The sequence below is a fragment of the Pinus tabuliformis genome, chromosome 3_2, assembly GCF_031772625.1.
Source record: "Pinus tabuliformis cultivar Carrire ecotype Pingquan chromosome 3_2, CPIR1, whole genome shotgun sequence".
In the NCBI taxonomy this organism is placed as follows: domain Eukaryota; kingdom Viridiplantae; phylum Streptophyta; class Pinopsida; order Pinales; family Pinaceae; genus Pinus; species Pinus tabuliformis.
In genome coordinates, this window is record NC_142302.1 from 90,274,782 (window position 1) to 90,280,334 (window position 5,553).

Here is a 5,553-nt window from a genome sequence, read left to right on the forward strand (position 1 = left end):
ATTCATTGTCGTCCTCAACAATATCTCATCCTGGCAACCATCTGTCACCAAGATCACCATACCGAGGTATACACCTCATCTGTATGTCATACATTGGAAATCATCTCAATCCATGACCATCAACCATCTCGTCGCAATATCCACATGCTGCTCCCCATCGTGGAAGGCTGGCCCTTCCATCTCAAGCTACATGCTTCCTGCAACCTCTGGTGTCGACCTCATCACGTGTCATCTTCGTGTGAACTGCTACCATGATACTCCAACACAATGCTAACAGATCTCTGTACAATGACGTCCCCCATGTTTGAACTAGTCGGATGATTAGTCCAATTGTCCCGTTCAAACCATGAGAATGCACATCCTCATGCCACCATCATTTGTTTCTCAGAACATCCCGTCACATCCTCAACTCAATCAAGAATCCATCTCCATACAAGTGTAAGCCATGCTCAAGTCCATGAAGTAGTCCTCATCTCATCTGCAACATGTTGTCCATGATGTTTGGTACTAGTGTGCTGCATGAATCAACCACATCTACCCCAACATCATCATCCATATGTGTGCCTCCTCAATATAAAGAGACCATCTCATCAAACTCCGACTCTCGATGTGCCACATCCAAGTCCATGAAGCAACCTCCATCATATCTGCAATGTGCCATCCCTCAAGTCTGTCATAGAAACAAGTATACACCTGTCTCATCTATCCATGCGTTGTCCATGATCATAGATCAATCAGCTCCCATGTGTCAAAAGTGGTTAAGTCTCGGCTCAACCCATGTCCAAGTGTTGCCACCAAGACAGCATCATCGTTGTAACTCCATCACTCCAAAGTGTCTCATATCGATCCTCCACATCAAGTCACTCTTCCAAGCCATTCCCATACATGTACTTGAAAGTATGCATCCCATTCTGCATCAAAGTCCCTGACCTCAGCTCCTCAATGCATCAGATCCTCCAAGTCCACTATATATGAAGTCCTAAAAAGTCACAACCTCATGTCATCATGAGCTTCATGAGTCATCTCCAACCAATATCTTAGAAAGCATACAAGTCTCGGCCCAAAGGTCCCTGTAAGATGCCTCAGCTCTCCATGTAGTAGGAATGCTCCATAGTTTGCTCACAACTCCATCCAAGTCCATGGCCTTGTTGTACCTAAGTGCACAACCTCTCCATTGGCTCATAAGTAATGAGTCTCCATGTCACATCAGTAAATCTACCTACACAACATCCCTGCCTTGACACTCCTCATTGGATGCCCATAAGTGACACCTCTACAGGTGCTCCTGCACAATGTCTTTGCATAAGACTTCCATGCTCCATTTCTCCAACCTAATGTCCGTGACGCAAGTTTCCCATGTAGTCCAACCAGGTAGACTCATCACAACAATTGGTCATCCTCATCCAAGTCTGCAATCTTCGGTCTAGTGAAATCAATCACCCAACCATATCATCATCACATGAGTCTCTCCATCATAGCTCCCCCACTAAAGGTTCCACCAAGACTTGCGCTTGGTCTTGGCCATGAGAAGTCCACCCAAGTATCATCGTACCTCAAGTGTGTTCCCTCTTCAATCTATCCATGAATCATGTCGGGCACTTAGCCAATTCTCCATGTGGCTAAAGCATGACCCAATCCTTCGCAATGATCATCATGTTCCTCCCTTGTCATAGGCCTTTGCACCTTCTACCATAAGGTCACAAACAACCCCAACAAGTCCTACAACAATCAACAATCCTTGCTTTTCCATACAAGGTCTCATCATAGACATCCATGGTAAGATCCTCCCTAGCATCGGCAAACTGATTTTTCCCTTCCCTTCATATGGTCCATCTACGAAATTCTCAAGTGAAACACAAGTATCAATACTTACTTCATCATCATCATGAGGTTCCTCCATGTCAGTATCCTCATTCATCCATCTCTGCAAACTGCACGATCCTGGTACAACTTGATCAACCTCAAGTTCATCCTCCATCATTCTCATATCTGCAACAACTTCAACTATCATGGCTTCCTCTTCCTTGTCAGCACAATCTGAAACTTCATCCCGCTCCATTGTCCAACCAAGTTGAAGAAGTTCGTCTTCAACATTCTTTTCCACGACTTCAAGTTCCTTTCGAATCTGGGGATTCTCTTCTTTCATCCGCTTCAACCTGTATAAGGTAAGCAAGTGCTTCCCTTCGCATTCTTCCAAACTTGCCATGCCTTGTCGTTCAACTTGGCCCAAGCACAAAGCTTCTCCTCTGCAAAACCTGTTTCACCTTTCCCTTGAATCACCCTGATATTCCACCCATCACCTGCAAAACTTGAGCTCCTTACCAAGTCTTCGGTCTTCATAGAATCAGCTCCTTGATTCAGTTCACCAAGTTTCCTGCAAAACTTGGACCAGATCTGATACCCCCTGTCATGCCCCTACACTCGCGGTAGCCTTTCAACCACTTATAGCGAGGTGCAGCACTACCAACCATTTTCTTTTCACCAATACTTACGATTGTAGACTACACCTAACATTCCATACTTAGTTTTATTTTCGTTACCAAGTATTAATTTTATCCTTTATACAAGTGAAAGCCCATAACATTCACATAAACAACATTATAGAAGAGAAATGCACAGCAATATAAAGGGAGGGGAAACTCCCTGCAATATGAGTCTCCCCAAATCAATATATATAATCTTCTTTTACAAGTACAATTTAAATCTTGGCAATCCCCAAATTTACACTTAGCCAATTTTCCAACTTCGGCAAACTCAGCTGCCCAGCTCGTCGGTGTCTCCACACAGTCGCCACACGACTCATCAACCCTTTTTTCACCTCATCACGTGATAGTGTTGTTTTCCCAACTTGGGCGTGCCTCGTCGTAACTAAGTTGCCACACACGGGCGCCTCCGCATGAGTCACACCTTTGTTCACAATCTCAACACTTCATCGTTTGTGTTATCTCAAAATCAGACCCTGGAAGGCTGCAAACCAGGAAGACTTCAAGTAACTGTTTCAGACCAATCTTTTAGCTAAGTATTAGCCTCCTTAGCCTGAGAGAGCTCTCTCAAAGGGTTTAAGGTTTGTGATTGTGATTGAGATGGCTAACTCTTCTTATGAAACAAATAGGAATGAGGCTGGTAAAATCTAAATCAACAAGTATCCATTGGGCTCATGGAGTCATATGTCATTTCGCATCCACAGTGAATTGGTTTTGCAGTGAAATCAAGGCATTCAGACTTCAATATATATAAAGTACAGCAGAAACAGAGAGACAGTGTATGAGTAGATGAAAGAAATTAGAACACAACATGTGATTTCCAAGTAATCAACTACTCATCAAACTGTAAAAAACATGAAAGACAATAAGAGGAATTCATACATTGAAGTCACTATGATTCTTGAGCAGCAAAAACCATTACTGTATTACCAAAAGAACAAAGTATTTACATAAGCTTCACAACAGGGCTTTTTTACATTAAACTTCGAACCCATATTACATTTCTGTTTCTCCTATATATAGACCTGACTAAGATTCCTCCTTAAACATTAGGGGAACTCGAAATCTACTTCTAATGACACATGTTTAACTTTAACTGCCTATTTAATGTAACAAACTTCAACTAGACTTTCTAGAGGTCTAAATCAAGTAGGACTCTAACACCATGTTATGCTAATAATAGCCTTGATCAAAATGGTTCTCGTGCTTTGACATCTGGTTGCTTTTTAGTTTGGTTGTGATGAATGTTCAAGACTCCATGCTGGTCTTCAATGTCACACTTTCTCCACAGCCCTGAAACATAGGAAACTACCCTTGCTCATCGGTCTTTAGCTTGCCTCACAATTTTTGGATCCAAAGAAGCAGGTCCTTTATCTTTGATTATCCAAAATAGAACTGATTGCCATGTCCATTGATGTGTTGTCCAGCTCCTTTGTGTGTAAAGACAAAAACTCTTTCAAACTATTTTCACATATCTTGAACTGTGGTAAATGTGCTCACTTTATGACAAAAATTTAAAGTTGGATTCGAATGCATATTTTCTCCACCTGTCTTGACCTGGTTGAATGTTGAAAACTTCAGATGATGCCTTGTATATATTCCCCTTTCAAATTTTCTGCTTATTTTTCAAAACTGGCTGATTGATATTAGATTGTTTAGCTTCAGTAGTTTCGTAGCGCGCTACGAAACTGCTGAGCTTAAGTCTTCATCTTCAACAGTTTCGTAGCGTGCTACGAAACTGATGTGTTGTTCCAAAAAACACAGTTTCAACCAAAACTTTGCCATTTTGAGCCTTTTTTTTCCTCAACAGCCATTCATTGAACGGATTAAAGGCCAAAGAGTTAACCTCATTGTGATGAGCTACAACTGATTGTTGAGGCTTGTTAGGTGTAGGTGTATGCATGTCCCATATGAGCAAATGGCAATCATTTCCAACAGAGCCAAAAAGGTATTCGTGCTTCAAATGCCATGAAACATCCTCAACTTCCCCCTCATGAACTTTAAATATTTGATTGGCCTCAAGCACTTTCTTTCCAAATGCAACGTTTATATCCCACAAGCATATCTGTGCATTGTTTGAACCACTTAGTAGGTGACCTTCTTTGCGAGGACTCCCTGTCAAACCATATCCTTCATTAGAATGACCTTTCAATATCAATTCAGGATTGCAAACCCTTTCTTGAGGAGCCTTTGATGGATACTTGCTGTAATCAAACACATAAACATCTAAGCTCACTATCTTCGTTGCAATGACAAATGAATTATGTGGCATGTAGCGAACCTTGTTAACTCCTCCTTCATGATTAATCTTCTGGATTATTTGTACTTTGGCTTCAACGGATTCAAAACATCCAATGATGTTATCTTCAGAGTTTTGTAGGGGAATCTGGACCTCTGCTATCATCAAATAATTGGGCTCGTCCTCTGAAGTATGGGTACCCACTATCATTTTCTAATGAATTGTTTTTTTATATCATCCATTAACGCTGACCAGTCATTTGACTGCTTCAGTGCTGCAATCTGGTGTTCGTTTTGACTTTTGTTGAAACTGATTTTCTCAAACGAGAGCGCTTTAGCCAGCCGCAGCAGAGTAATCCCACAATGACATATATGACACCACATGCAAGCAACATGTAGCTTGCAATCTCATGCAAAAGAATGATATATATTTTTACTCGTTGTTCCTTTTGACAGAGCTCTTATCTTGATAGCAACAAATATTTGAAGCATTCCTCTTTCCACCCAATACTCCTGAATTCGCCAGAACTTCTGAATCTGCTTCCATTCACTCTCCACAACCACCACAAATAACGCAATAAGCACTGTATAACCCTGGAGGATTCCATCAAAGACATCTTCGCCATTTTTGAATGAATGGCTGAGAGCATGTTTACAACAACGCAAAGGAGTGCACTGAGGATGGTAACGACGCTGAAGCATCTACAAACGACCAAGAAGGGATCCGTGCGGTTCACATTCTGAGAGTTTTAAGTGCAGTTTTAGGCTCAATGAGCACCTGAACAAGTTGGTCTTCAGTCAATGCTGAGAGGCTAACAAGCACAAGAAATCG

General features: G+C 41.6%; 1 pseudogene; it reads right to left on the reverse strand.

The window, feature by feature from the left end:
* Positions 1 to 4,194: 4,194 nt before the first annotated feature.
* Positions 4,195 to 4,932, reverse strand: LOC149179981 (histone-binding protein MSI1 pseudogene; annotated as a pseudogene).
* Positions 4,933 to 5,553: the final 621 nt, after the last annotated feature.